General features: G+C 41.0%; 1 long non-coding RNA gene across 1 annotated transcript; it reads right to left on the reverse strand.

Annotated features, from left to right (window-relative positions):
- Positions 1-2,265: 2,265 nt before the first annotated feature.
- LOC135175093 (uncharacterized) lies at positions 2,266-13,581 on the reverse strand. The gene is made up of 2 exons (XR_010302230.1): positions 13,524-13,581; positions 2,266-3,273 (listed from the first exon to the last, which is right to left on the reverse strand). It is a non-coding gene; the product is annotated as an uncharacterized LOC135175093 (long non-coding RNA).
- Between the last annotated feature and the right edge of the window lie 31 nt (positions 13,582-13,612).

The following is a 13,612-nucleotide window of genomic DNA, read 5'->3' on the forward strand; positions in this document are numbered from 1 at the left end:
CAGAGGTCGACTACCATTCTTCATAAAGCACCCCAAGGTTGAATCATCTGCTTAGAAAGCTCTCATGAGGATTTCACTGACCCCACTGAAAGTAAATAACCCATGAGGATTGTTAAATTAGCCTTTCCTATTAAAAAGATATATGCCGGGGGTGGGGGTGGGGGGGTGTCCGCACCAGTAGTGTTACACTAAGGCTGTTTCTGAGAGGGTGATTATGTAGGTTAGAATAGTGAATCTCACATTCAATGAACATCAGTAATCCAACTGTCTATTGTAGTATGCAAAGCTGGCAAACATTACACCTGTCCCATTATGCAAACATAATAAATAAACTTTGTTTTTTGAAAGATGAAAAGCAAGTCATGATTAATGCCCTTCAAAACGAGCTGCTGAGAAGCTGTCATGACAAAAAGTAGCCTGCCCTTTTTCTCCCAATTATTTTAGCAAGGGGAAAGGCTATGGTTAATGATGTGGAAAGTAGTTTTTAGTATCTCAGCATCATTGCTCTGGCTGTCAAAATAACTACTCATTTCCGTGGCTTGAAACGAACTCTGTACAGCTATTCAATTAAAGCTCTTTGAAAGTCAAGTATTGTTGCCCTGTGAGTTTGTAGAGCTCACATGCTAGTTTCTAAGAAGAATCATGTGAATTTGAACTGCACAAAGTCCTAACAATAGTGAACACTATGATTGACGCAATTCCTGATGGTCTTCTAAAGAAAAATGGACATTGCATACATTATTGTACAACAAAGTCATATGGCTACTTCTATTATTGAAGCATTTATCTGCAATGGAGTGGCTTTTCCTTTATGATACACTACAGCTGGCAATTTGAATGTGTTTGAGTGTACCAATCTTTATAACTGTCATACAGTACTTTGTGGTCCTGTAATAAACCTGCATGGTGCTGGAAGTGAATAGTGACAAAGGAATATCATGGAAACTCAGGGGCCCACCTATGGTATGCTAAATCCTGCTTCTAGGGAAATCAATGGCAGCATTTCCAATTACATCAGTATTTTGCCTGTCTGCGTGGCAAAAGAAATCAAAGGCAAAGGAGGAAGGAGCTGCATGAATTAGATACAAATTAGGTTTCCAGTGTTTGATTTTAATAAAAGGCTGCTGGAAAGAGGAAAGAAAAGAAAGATTAGAAATGTAATTGAACCTTGAATAACTGTTTTTGTCAATATAATTTCATCATGTGAACTTCCTTTTGTAATAAAACAATAGAAACAGTAATGGTTGTCCTATCTGAGGTCCCCCTTCCTCTCCCTCTGGCATGTCTGACTTATCATCTTACTGACTGTGGGCTGTAGTGTCTGGCTTTGTGAGAAGCTACCAAGTACATCTTATGTTCATTGACACTCTTGTGCATGTTGTACGGGCAAACAGATTCCACCCCATCCTGACAAACATTGTCACCTGTCTGTAGTAGCTCCACCTGCAGTCCTCATTATCAAAAATCTGTCTGTTCTGCCTGGCACATGCCCTTTCCTCTTCAAAATAATTCCCTTCACTTCTCTCTCTACAGACTCTCCCTTCAGACTTGCAAATCCAGGTAGTCTTTCACACAGACAATTAATTTCTGTTTTCATAATTCAGTTTGTATCCTGCTGTCTGCTTTTGCCACCTACCTCCCATCTGGACAGACTGTCATTTTTAATGGAGCATCTCTCAGAAATACAGAAGAGCTCCTATGGTACTGAGGGGCTCTTCACACACATCTCCACTCTCCCCTCCACCCCATATGATAAGATGTTTTGGTGTCTGGACAGATATAAGTAAGAGTGAGAAAATGGAGGAACTAGAAAACAGACATTGTGGAGCATTAAACGACACTGGCAGTTTAGAGGACACAGTAAAGCAGATGGGCAGCATGCAGGGTCAGTGGGCTGAGAAGGTTTGGAGAACTAGAAATGGGGGGAAGGGTCTACCTCTGACAGCTCACCTAGGACAGGGAAATATGCAGGAGGCCCCCACAGTAGTGAATGAAGTGGGGGAGCTACTCCAGGCACCTCTGGGAGAGAGAGTATGCATGTTTTACCAAAATGGAAGAAATGGTGAAGGTATTAGAAGACAAGGCTATCAAAGATATCAAAATACCCAGTCCAGACAGAAAGTGAAATTCAAAACAGGCCCATAGTTCTCATCCTGACTGAAGGTTGTGAACAAGTGGTACTTGGCTGTCTTCTGTTGTGAGAGGAAAAAACAAGTGAGGCCAAAGGTGCAATCTGAGATCAACAGAGGCAGATGAGACTTCAGCTCTTTCATACAAGTTACCTTTATTCCAGTGTTGCATCTGAACATAAAACACAACCAAAATTCAAAGTAAGCAGAGTCTCACAAGCCTGCAAGGCTAATCCCATGTTTTGACAAGGCTCAGAGCAAATCCCTCTTGGATGATTCACATGTGTTGCCTTGCTGTCTTCGTGACATGATGGGTTCAGCAGGATCTCCTCTGCTCCAGAATCAAATCTAAACAGCGCAAAGATCATTCCTTCATCCCCTTCAAGAACAAGAGGAATTGGCTGATGTTTACATGCCTTTGAAGCAAGAGTCACAGAAAACTACACCGTGGACAAGTGAAAGTAACCTGCAATGATGCAGCAATACAGCTGACTGTGGCTCTATGAAACAAAATGCAGGCCATCTCCTGACACACTGTGATGAAATCCCAGTACTGTCCACAACAGATGTTTCAAATGTCATAATGCTCTCATGCTTTGCTGATATAGCACTGCCATATAGATGTCCTCTGGCAAGATGCCACATCTGCATCTTTCCTCTCTCCCATGAATACAGCTATCAAGGCACACTTCTTGCATTAACTTTCCCTTTCTACTTTATTATAGTACAACTGTAAAATAATAGAGAGCGTATTCTGTCACTGACAAGTACTTTTCAGCCTTCAATTGGCAAAGGAAAACTTGACATTTATTTCCCATAAAAAGCATTCACAACAGGTGTAGGTAGACTGGGAAATCATGGTTAGCAATTTTTCTTTCAAAGTGCCACGATTTCTGTTGAGACTAGCGGTAGAACTGTAGTATTTCTGAAGCAGAGACCATGTAACACGAGGTATGATGTCTCACACTTACTCTCGTGCGCTGCCGCAGTGCTTTCATGTGGATCAATTTCAGGTGATGGGTAAAAGTGGGTGGCAGCCAGGAGCTTCTGCTTGCTTGGAGTGCTCAGTCTTCAGCTGGTGAGGGAACACTTGTGCATGCAAGGGGAGGTTACAGTGCCTTTTGGTACGTGACTACACTGACAACTGTAATTTAAAGAGAAATATCTAAGTTAGGGTTGCAATTTGAGTTAAATGTTAGACTGTGCAGCTTGCATATCAAGACCTTCATCAGTTAGAGTTCTTTGTGCATGGCACAGACTGTGTAAACCAGTTTAACTGCTCAGCTACAGCATCCTAACACGGCAGCTCTGTTACTTCCAGATCTAAAATAAGTCACAATTGTCTGGCTGTTATTTCTCTGTGCCAGATTTTGGGAAATAACAATCTGACTAAAGATCTTAAAGATTTTTTTATTCCAGATCTTGAAAAACCTGGTATAAAATATATTCTGCAAAGAAAGATTGAGCTAAGATCAGAAAATACCTTGAGGCAACTCACCTACAAACTACACAGAGTTTTTATAATGTTTTGTGAAGAAAGTGTGTGGATTCATTTTTTAGGCCTCTGGTTTTTAGTGCAATAGCTCAGGGAGCCTAGGAACCTCATTTCATGCTCTTCATCCAAAACTTTTCTAGCATCAATTTAATATTCTTTGATTTGCACATGCACACTTTTAATAAATTAGTGATATCACAATAAGCACTATATACTAATAGTACTGCAGCTGATAGGAACTAATTTTCTTCATTTGCTACTCTCTCTTTACCTCCAAGTTAAAGCTGAAAGAATTCCTCCTGCCTTCTTAATATCTAGACTATTTTCTGTAAGGTATGGCTGGGGTAAAAAAAAAAGTTTCCTCTGAGAACAGCACTAATGCAAGAGTTTGATAAGAGTCTTAATGACCTAAATTGACTGAAGTTGCTTCCTGATGAGACATCTCTGCAAACCATTTTATCTTCAGTTTGCAGGAGCTAATTAAACTAATTTCAAGAGAGAGAAGACAGCTCCAAAATGCAAAGACAGACATGATTGTTCCCAGAGGATAAAAGATAACATTCACTATATCTTCAGCCAAATTTTGGTAATATTCAGAGCTAGACTGATTCAAACCCACCTAGAAATAACTAATGTATTACCAGAATATCTCTGCTTGAATACTAATGAAGATGCCACATTGCAAAGAGTGTAACACATTTCATTTAATTGCTTAACAATTGATTAGAACTGTAGAAACTGTACACAGTAACAATTGATTCACAGAAGGGTAAATTCCTTTATTGCTTGTTACTTCCTCTGATCAAATGTTCCAGTTGTGTGGGCCATGTCAGGCTAACAACATCAATTTTCTGAACATTGTACCTTTTATTTACCATAATTGATGCACAAGTAATTGATTTCTGCTAAGAACAGCTGTCATCTTCATAAATACTCTGGTTGTCATTGGTAGCCGTTACCTGAAAGCAGTCATTAGCTTGGTAATATTGATGCTTTCTATTCATGCCCAGAAACTCTGCATCACACCCCTTTATGAGCGATGAACACCATGGATACTATATCAGCTTTTACGTTTCCACAGAACAGTTTTATGGGTTAAGTTGTTCATTGTTAACTGCTTGACAGAGCCCAGAACAGAGCCACAAGAACGATTAAGGGAGTGGAACATCTTTATGATAAGAGACTGAGCTGAGGCTCTTTAGTTTGGAGAAAAAGAGACTGAGGGGTGACCCCATTCATGTTGATCAATATGTAAAGGGTGAGTGCCAAGAGGATTGAGTCAGACGTTGCTCAGTGATTCCAAATAACAGGGCAAGGGGCAATGGGTGGAACTTGAGGCATAGGAAGTTCCAGGGAAACATGAGGGAAAAAAAATACCTTTTCACCGTGAGGGTGACAGAACAGTGGAACAGGCTGCCCAGAGGGGTTGTGGAGTCTCTCTTTCTGGAGGTATTCAAGACCCTCCTGGGTGCATTCCTGTATGATCTGCTATAGGTGGTCCTAGTCTGGCAGGGGGGTTGAACTGGATGATATTTTGAGATCCCTTCCAGCTCCTAACATTTTGTGGTGCTTTCAAGGACATTACCCCATCACAGACGCTCTAGAGCCTCTCTTTTCAACATATATGTGATACCACATGTAACGGCAGCAAGAAATTCCTTTGCTTTCTGTGCTTGTTAAAGATACCAGAAACATTTAAATACTAACTTCATACCAATTTATTTTGTACTCACATGCACAGCGCAGTAAATTTACATGCTGAGTCTTCCACGACTGACAAAGTGCTGTAGTTAGACTCTGAAGGAGAAAACAAGTGTCACCCTCAGTACCTGTATGGTTACAAAACAAGCAGCCACTCTGTATCCAGGGTGACCTGTTTTCCCCTTGAAGATTTCAACAATGCCTTTTAACATTGCCCCTGCAAAAGTGGTCACATGAAAGGGTTATAATGTCAGTTTGGAACAAAAAGACCAACAAAATGTATTAGGAACTGGAAAATGGGGAACCAGTGAAGATCACAGCGCAACTGTGAGATGCTTTCCTAACTTCCAGAGTCAGAGTGATAGCAGAATTGCCTTTATCAAGTTAACTGCTGTTTAGTCTGGCCCAAACTGCACTATAATTTTTATAAGTAAATGTTTACTCTCAGTAACACTCACAACAAATTCAGAGCACAGACATTCTTCCTGTAAGTCATCTTCTAATAAAGCAAGAGATCTTATTCTGTAAAGGAAGACCTTCTGAGTTCTCCATGAGCTTGACACGCTGGAAGAGAAAATTAACCTGCTTGCCTTGTGACTGTCTCCACTGTGATTTTCATCTGTCTCACTATGGCCCAGGCCAATTTCAGAAATGTATAAAGTTGTTTCAGACTTAGAATCATAGAATCAGGTTGGAAGGAACCACAAGAATCATCTAGTTCCAAGCCCCCTGCCATGAGCAGGGACACCCTAGCCTAGATCAGGCCGGTAGTTAAGCTTTAGTGAAGGCCATAGAAAATCTGCAGAGAAAAGCATGCAAAGTGAGAAAGGTAAAACTGCAGATAGAGATAGGGGAGATGCTTTTTGTTGGTAGCTAACATATTCAAAAGGAAAAATACCAACACAAGAAGGAACAAAACCCTGAAGGAAAAAAGGTGGAGTCAGTAAATGACAATTCACCAGCACGAAGGATTCAGTGCAGGGCCAGAGACCAGCTCCTGTACAGAGTTCTAAAGTTAAAACCCACCAATACTAATCCAATCAGTATTGCTTATGGAAAAATTACTTGCATACTACAAAAAATCCAACCTAGAATAAATATTTTCATGTGGCAAATGAGCTGGAAATCAATAAAAAAATAATTGCCTGTAAAACATGCCACAGAAACAGTATTTACAGCATAGAGGAGTAATTAAAAAACAAACAATCTTTCACATGGCTCCCACTAATGGCAATGGTTCATTGTAATCAGCAAGTCAAACATTTATTTAGCATCACTGCTGCTGACAATTAGCCTTTTGTCTTTTTCACATCTGGTGCTTTCAGCAGGATTCATTTAATCAAGAAGTTTATCCAGATACTGGTTTATTTACTGATACCCCTGTGGTTTATTTTGTAACTTCCATTCATTACGAGAACTCTTTCCCTTTTGAGAAACTCTAGTTCTAACTGTATGATTTTAAAAATCAAATGCACAGATATAGTGAATGCATATATAAACAAAATGTAAAATGTTGTTTAGGCTCACTTTAAAATATGTGATATTAGGAATATACTCCAGGATGTGTTTTTCAATTATTTTTGTCACACATCAGAACAAAACACAATCGAGATTTGCAGGAACAATACAAAGTACATCTTTGGTAAAGAACCAGATGTTGCTCTCCAAAATATGAGTGATACACTTAGGCTCATAGAATCAACCAGGTTGGAAGAGACCTCCAAGATCCTCCAGTCCAACCTATCCCCCAGCGCTATCCAGTCATCTAGACCATGGCACTAAATGTCTCATCCAGTCTTTTCTTGAACACCTCCAGGGATGATGACTGCACCATCTCCCTGGGCAGCGCATTCCAATGGCAAATCACTCTCTCTGGGAAGAACTTCCTCCTAAGTTCCAGCCTATATTTCCCCTGATACAACTTGAAACTGTCCCTTCATTCTGTTGCTGGTTGCCTGAGAGAAGAGACCAATCCTGACCTGGCTACAGCCTTCCTTCTGCATTAGTGCTAGTACTGTGATTTTTTTTAATAAATAACAAAACAGGAAAAAAAGATAATCTGAGATTTATTCCTCCCCCCCCTTTTTTTTTTCTTATAGAAACGTCTTATCTCTTTTCCCTGTTTCCTGGAAAATAATGATTAGGTTTAAAGTAAACTGTCCACAGTGAAATAATCGAAATATATTTTGATTTTTTTATATCTGCATTTAACTAAAGAGGCTGAGAGGAGACCTTATTGCCCTCTACAACTACCTAAAAACTGGTAGTAGTGAGGCTGGAGCTGGTCTCTTATCCCAAATTACTAATGATTGGACAAGAGGAAATGGCCTCAAGTTGCCTCAGGGGAGGTTTTGGTTCAGAGGTAGTTATTTTCTGAGCAAGTGATCAGGCTCCAGAACAGCCTGCCCAGGGAGGTGGTGGAGTCACCATCCTTGGAGATGGTCAAAAGAGTGGATGTGGTGTTTGAGGCTATGGTTTAGTGACGAAAGATGCTAGGGTGAGGGTTGGACTGCATGATCCTGGCGGTCCTTTCCAACCATAGCAATTCATAGTGATTAGATGTAGTGCTGAGGGATTTGGTTTAGTCAAGGCCTTGTCAGTGTGAAACTAATGATTGGACTCAATCTTGAAAGTCTTTTCTAATCTAAGAAATTCTGTGATTCTGTAATTAAACAGCTTTTTAAATGAAGCATCAAAAATATTGATTAAAACATTTTGACTTGAGTATTTTTCCCTATCCATGAATAGAATGCAACTCAAATCAGTGGAATTTTGCTATAGTCTATAGTACCAAGAAAGATGTTTTTCTGATGCATACTGCCAGTTCATAATCTGCCACACTTGTCAAAACACCTACTTATCATGTTTGTCAGCCTCTTAACAGTACCCCGTCAGAACATCATGCAACTTTCCCTCACCAGTAAGCATGTAGAAACATTTCTGCACTTACCCAGGTTTGGAAATGCTGTACTTTATAAACTCCCTGGACATGCAGGAAAGTAGATAGAAGATAGGTTTCTTTCCATTTGAGTGGTGCAAGTCCCTAATGGGAACTCTAACAACAGAAATATTATTGAAAAGCCAGCTCATACAACAGCTGCTATTTGTAAGGGTCCAAAAAGCAAAAGAGAGTAGTTAGACTTGTCTCTTCTCTTAAAGGAAAGACAGTGCAATAATGTTAGCTTTGCACTAACTTGCATCTGTCAACACAAGGGCAGCTTTCAGTTGGTGACTAAGTCTTTTGAAACAGTAATGCAGCAATTATTTTGAGGTCTGTAAGTTTACAAGTAGTGTTTTGTGGCATTCATTTCTCGGGTATACTGCTCTTGTCAAAGAGGAAACACCTGTTGTATTTTGTGGCTGCATAAGTGTGCACTATTTCTTAGTCAGGTTTCAACTAGACGCATTAAAAATTTTATTCCACTGGCACAAACAGAATGTGGGTTGTCATGGGTTAAGTTGAATATTTACTGCTGTTCTTCAAAACCATGCTGCCTCACACCACCTTCAAATAGGAAGTGCTGGGTGGAGCAAAGTGCTGAGGAGCTTGAGGTTCGGATTCTAACATGAGAGGCTTTCTGTTCCAATTGCTACTTTAGGGTTCTGGGGTTTTTTGGTTGTTTGCTTTCTTCTGATGAGATGCCAGTGGGACAGGGAGGAATGGGGAAGCAACTCCTCTCTTGGGCTTTTAGCTGGTTTGCTTATGCTTGTTGCTGCTTTCTGCTGTGCTTTTCCTGCAAATAGGATAATAATAATATGAACAATTACCTTATCTCATTCATCCAGTAAGCTCTTATCTTATTTCACCTTTTCATCTCAACCCAGAGGTTTTTTTTGTGTGTTACTTCCTCCTCACTTTGGTGTTGTAAGGGAAAAGGCTATGTAAACTAGCACGGCAGGAAATAAATGCTGGGTACTACAAAGAGATACTCCTACCAAGGTGGTTCTCTTAAGAAGATGGCAGATCTTACATGAGACAGAAGAGTGTATGAAATAGCTCCTTTTCTTGGTTCTTTAGGTTTTTAAAAACCATGCCTTGGTATCCACATGCTTCATGAATAAAGACAAATAAGCTGTAAATTAGGAAAGTTTCAGAGAAGCATCTCTGTTAAGTTAAAGATTTCAGTGTAGTGTAATCAATCTGCTTTCTTCACAGTAAACAGAACTTGTAAATTGCACCCTCAGAAGTGGCCTGTAAAAGCTAGAGGAAGAATTTAAAAGTCACATAGAAAAGTAGTGTCTATATTGTGGCATCTTAAATTGTATAAAAGCAATAACACATTTACAGTTATTTAGGTAATGTCAGCTTGTTAGGGGAAAACTGCCATTCTCTTTATCACATCTTCACTTGCTTCAGAAGTGTTAAGAAGCTTGTTTAATATTGACACAAAACAGTAAAATTAAATCACAGCAGAAGAGATGAACCTATCTGTGGCTGAACAAGGCTGGAATTTTGAATGAAGACACATCTTGTAGAGCAGCTGCACATAACGGGAGTACAAGAACAAATAATCCAATCCTTTTTAGGACAAATATCTTTCATTAGATTAATCTCTATTAAATAATGACTCTCCACTGATTTTTTTTCCCCCATCTGGAAGCTTGTGTTACAATCTTAGAACTGTCAGGGTTGGAAGGGACCCTATGGATCTTCTAGTTCTCAATGCCCTGCCATATGCAGTAACACTGTCCACTAGATCAGGTTGTCCACAGCCACATCCTGCCTGGACTTAAAAACATACTGGGATGGGGCTTTCACTACCCCTTGGGCAACCTGTTTCAGAGTCTGACCACACTTATAGCAAAGAACTTCTTCCTAAGATGTATTATAGAATCAACCAGGTTAGAAGAAACCTCCAAGATCATCCAGTTCGACCTATCCCCCAGCCCTGTCCAATCAACTAGACCATGGCACCAAGTGCCTCATCCAGGCTTTTCTTGAACACCTCCAGGGACGGTGACTCCACCACCTCCCTGGGCAGCCCATTCCAATGGCAAATCATTTTCTCTGGGAAGAACTTCCTCCGAACATCCAACCTATACCTCCTCAGAACAGCTTGAGACTGTGTCCCCTTGTTCTGTTGCCTGGGAGAAGAGACCAACCTCCACCTGGCTACAACCTCCCTTCAGGTAGTTGTAGACAGCAATGAGATCATCCCTGAGCCTCTTCTCCCATCTGAATGGAAGTAGTTTGGTGTCACATATAAAGTTTTCTGCTCCAATTTCTCACATTTTACAGGAGCAATATCCAAATATATTTTGTGTTGACACAGCTACATATTACTTGAGAGCAAACCAATTCCCCTAAGACCATTACAAGTTCTGAAATGCAGGGAATAGCTCAGAATTGACATTTACTCCTTCAGCAACATGTTAAAGAAATCACAAGGAGAACAAAAATAACTTTTACAAAGTCAAAGAAACGGCTACAGCTCAGTGGTTTCTGGCCAATGTTGCAGATCATGTCTAGAAAACAGAATATTTTAAAAGCCTTGCAGATAGCTTGAGAAGTTATATAACAAGACTTCATTTTCCACTCAGAATAATTTCTGTAAGGTTCCCCTTGCAACTTATGTTCACAAGAATTAATTTTGCGTTGAAAAGATTATACAGAGGAGGTGTCTCTGATATGTTTTGTGAGCTGTTTATCCCACTGTGCAATGTGAAAACTGCTCATGAAGTGATCTTGATATCATTGCACATCACAGTAATGCAAAAACACTTAAAATGGGTAAACATGACTGGTGAAGGAGAAGAGATAAGAATCAGACTTCATAACAGATAAGAGCTTAATCTCTTTTTTTTCTGATCTGCCTTTTTTTATATGCCATTTATTTCTTCACATGTGTCTGCTATTCCAAGGTATGTTAGTTTAATTAAGTAGAGCTATTCTGCCAGCAAGGAGAGAGTTTTCAGCCTCTCACAAACATCAGACCTAAAATAGTTGAAAATAGTCTAAGGATGTTATATTTTGTTTGTTTTTTAGAATCGTCTCCTTCAACCTGCTGACTGCCAGAAGCGGGAGGCTGGGGAGAGGTGAGATCCGGGGTACTGATGAGTCGACTCCACAGCTTGCTATGCAGCAGTACACTTTATGAGGGCAGAGCAGCATCTTAAATAATGCTCAGAGAAGGTGTGGACAATCAGTTTGGGGCTGGCACAAGTGGATAGTATAGATTGGCTCAGAGTCACGTGCAAGGTGCAGATAGGTCACCCTGTGTCGAAACAACCCTTGGTGTCCACCCCCCTGCAGGTGTGCGTGGGTTGCTCACTGTCCACAGCTCAGCTTCCAGCTCAAGGACACTTCCCAGCATGAGTTCTCATGTTTACCAGCTCACATCCTGCTGTGGGAGAATTCTCCCACAGCTGGCCACACTTCTTGTGATGCAACCCAGGATAGGATTGGCTTTCTGGGCTGTAAGTGCACACTGGTGGCTCATCTTGAGCTTCCCACCTACTGACACCCCCAATTCCCTTTCCCCAGGGCTGCTCTCATACCACTCACTGCTCAGGATTGCCCTGACCCAGGTGCAAGACTTTGGACTTGGTCTTATTGAATGTTCTGAGGTTGGCTTAGGCCCACCTCTCCACTATCAAGGTCCCCAGTATCAATCCCTTCCATCCAGTGTGTCAGCTGAACCATACAGTTTGGTGTCTCCAGCAGCTTTGCTGAGGGTTCACTCAATGCCACTGTCCATGTCACTAAGGAAGATGTTGACTAAGATTGGTCTCAGTACTGATCCTTGAGAAACTCCACTCATCACTGGCCTCCACCTGGATATGTACTTATTGACAGACACTTTTTGGATGCAGCTGTTAAGCCAGCTTTTGATCCACTGAGCTGTCCAACTGAACCCATGTTTTACCAGCTTGGAGATGTCACATACAACAGCATAAAAGGCTTTGTTTAGGTCTAGGAAGATAATAGACCAGGGACAAGCAACTGACATTAATATTGTGACACTTTCACAGAGAGCTGCCAGTTTGTCAGGAACAATTTACCCTTGGTGAAGCTATATTGGTTATACCAAATCAACTCCTTGTTATTCCTCTCTCTCAGCTGTGCTTCCAGAAAGATCTGCTGCTGATCTTACCAAGTGCAGAGATAAAAGAGTAAGAAAGAACACCGAGGTACCTATAGACCAGTCAGCCTCAGCTCCAACCCCAGAAAAGTGGTGGAGCAGCTTATCCTCAGCACTGTTCTTAAGCATATCTAGGACAAAAGGTTATTCGGAGCAGCCAACATGGTAGAGATTGTTTCACGAAGCATATAAATGCAACTGTAAGCAAGCAAGTTTTTTTTTTCCTATCTATTAATTTGTTACCTTCAAAAAAAAATACAAAAAACATGCCACAGTCCTTACCTTATGTGATGGTTTGGGTGTTTCCCCCCCCACCCCAACTTTAGAAATCACCCAGACTAGACTCAGCCAGCTCTGGAAATATGAATGAAGCTTATATTTACAGCTAGCACAATATACAAGCAGATATTTACAGTATATACAGTTATAGACAGCAATATACAAGGTAAAACAGAAACACAACTCCCCTCCCAGAAACCTCAGTCCCCAGAAGGGGCTCTCAACCACCCATTCACCTTCCCCCTGCCCCTCTCAACCTTACCCTAGTCCCAAGGAAGAATAGAGGTTCGGCCAAGAGATTATGAAGCAAAGTGGGTTAGGCCAAATGGAAGGTGAGGTTAGGGAGTAAGATGTTGCTCAGTCAACAGCCCAAGTGCAAGCGAGAGAAAATGGTGAGAGTGTTATCTAATGTTTTTGTTTCTTCTTCAGCAAACTCCTCAGCAAGACTTCTGAGAGAAGTACTCATCACCATTGTTTTCCTTTCACAGCCTATAATCTAGCTCTTCTTACCAAAACATTCTGCTGTGCTTCAAACTGGCACATCTTACACTTCATTATACATTGCTCAACACAGCAAAGGAATTACTCCAGACTTCACTGAACACCAGGCTAGAAGGAACTCCAAGGATCATCTGGTCCTTACAGTTTTATAGATGAGCAGAAACAAGCAGTTCAACAGAGAGGCACTCAGCCTAAATAAAGAGACCCAGCCAGTGCCTGTGGGTGATGTTAGAGCAATTGTCAAACCTAACCCTACATAGCCGGGGGGCCAACCAGGCCCCCCGGCCTTTAGAAATCCCTTCACCATTCACCCAGTGCAGCACCATGGGTACTCACCAGTGAGGAGATGAGGAGGATCCCTCTGCCCAAATGGGCAAGCTTAGGGCTTCTGCCTTTCCTGGGGCTGATTATAAAGGGGAGTGAGC

The sequence above is a fragment of the Pogoniulus pusillus genome, chromosome 4 (genome assembly GCF_015220805.1).
Source record: "Pogoniulus pusillus isolate bPogPus1 chromosome 4, bPogPus1.pri, whole genome shotgun sequence".
Taxonomy (NCBI): domain Eukaryota; kingdom Metazoa; phylum Chordata; class Aves; order Piciformes; family Lybiidae; genus Pogoniulus; species Pogoniulus pusillus.